Source organism: Miscanthus floridulus, chromosome 13 (assembly GCF_019320115.1).
Source record: "Miscanthus floridulus cultivar M001 chromosome 13, ASM1932011v1, whole genome shotgun sequence".
NCBI lineage: Eukaryota > Viridiplantae > Streptophyta > Magnoliopsida > Poales > Poaceae > Miscanthus > Miscanthus floridulus.
In genome coordinates this window covers 32,717,162-32,719,192 of record NC_089592.1, presented here as the reverse complement: position 1 = coordinate 32,719,192, position 2,031 = coordinate 32,717,162, and the positions used below count along the sequence as shown (strand labels likewise).

Below are 2,031 nucleotides of genomic sequence, written 5' to 3'. Positions count from 1 at the left end.
TCACGTTGACAATCACTTATCACCAATCGAAATCATAAGGGCACATATCAAACCTTGTGTTTGCAGATTGGCACCCAGGAACCTCTGGCTGCTGTGGGAGGATTTCATCACAGTAGGCAGCCTTCCCGTGCTCCCTACATTGAAAATGACTTTTTCGGCTTTCCCATCATACAAACTAGTCCATCACGCGCGCCATCGCGAGCGGCGGCAAATCACCTGGTTAAGGACGCAGGGGGAAAATATGTTTAATCTTTGCATGGAAACAATATTAGGAGTCAAATGTAGACATGTCAGGTACAAAAAATGAAAGATTGGAGCACAATAATTAGCATACCTTGAGCCTCATCATACTTCACATTCAGATAATCTGTGGTAGTAGGCAATGAGGCAAGAGTTGTTCAAGAAATATGATACCCTCACATTCAGTTGAATGATAGCATTGTCTAACTGAAAGCAGTTTGAATAGCACCTCAAGCCCTACCGTCATCATGTTTCATCACTCAAAAGATCATAAGCTCGGATCCGGTAGGTGTAGTTGTCACTGGCATATTCAAGCATACATGTCAAAATCATATTACATTTATCAATCTAACATGGATCGCATCTTCTCACTCTGCATCCTCTATCTCTGCATCCTCTGGAATGGCTAGGAGATACAGAACTGTTGTTGCACCTGTATGTAGATGTAGAAACATAAAACTGAATCATACAGGGGCCAAATGATTACGCAATGCAACAGGGCCTAGTTTGATCAGATACTATCGACCAAGATCCAGTTCACAGCAATTTAAGTTTTGAAGAAGCCCTAGCCTTCCTTAACATGTAACTTGATCAACACTAGCATAGTACTTTCCAAGTATCAGAAGTTGGAATAGGGCAGCAGGATGACAGGATGTATGCAAGCTTTTCCCAGTTCTATATCTAGATTTATTACAAAACACTACTACTTGACATAAGCTAGAAAGAAAGGAACAAGAAACATTACCTGATTAGAATCTCTCCTAGGTTTCCAGAGAATTGCCCATCAGCGTACTCCTCAGTGTTGGCAAGCTGCACACAGTAGGGGAAAAAAGGCAGCAATGAATTTTGTATGTCATTTAGACCCAATTGATGATTAGGTATTCATCTAAAAAGTATTCAATAGACGAACCACTCTAATAGTATGACAGGCAAACTGTAAAATTAGTACCTGGAGATTCATATAGGAGTCTACCGAAGCAAGATAACCTGGGAATGTATAATAAAAGTTTTTCAGTTTGATTAAGAGCAGGGGCAGTATCTGAAAAATAAAATGTTCCGGTTCAAACCGAATATAAAAAGGAGATATTACCTCTGTACTCCATACCCCACTTGAGTTTGACACTAACAGGGTTCCCTGTCAAGTTGTTCAGGAAAGATTTTGGGTTAACTGGCACAGTCTGCACAAAACGAGAGTTGATTAGTGAGCACGTATACCATAAGATCTTCCTTTATTATAGCTAGCAAACATAAATAACAAGACTCTCATTCTTTGGATTTCCGTAGTTCATTATTACTAAGCCCATTGGTCAACTAGATGATAGATTTCTGCCATTAATTGGAAGGTATGCATTTACAACAGTCTGGTGCGTAAAGAATATCACAAAAATATGGCATGCATGACATGATGCACCCAGTGGCTCAACATTTAACTGAAAAAATAGACCAATAATACAACACATATTAAGCATCATGGCAAAAATGTATAAACATGTGAACATTTTAAATCTCATTATCGAAGTCACCTTGGAAGGAGACAGTGAGACACTCATCCATTTATCTAGTCTAGCATATTACTGTTAATAAAATTTAATATAATTATTTCATAATGCAGAAGAGCATGGTACCTTCCTGCTACAAACCTAAGGTATAAAAGGTACTCTATCTGTAGACAAATATATCAATGAGAAAACTATTCTATAAAGCAACTTAAATATCTAGATAAATACTGATTTATAGTCTCGGCACAGCCGTAAATAGAAAGACAACTTGAGGGGTAGTTGTACCTGTATC

The 2,031-nt window shown here is 38.4% G+C and overlaps 1 pseudogene; it reads right to left on the bottom strand.

The window, feature by feature from the left end:
• Positions 1-521: 521 nt before the first annotated feature.
• On the bottom strand, positions 522-1,631 carry LOC136502329 (probable small nuclear ribonucleoprotein F; annotated as a pseudogene).
• Positions 1,632-2,031: the final 400 nt, after the last annotated feature.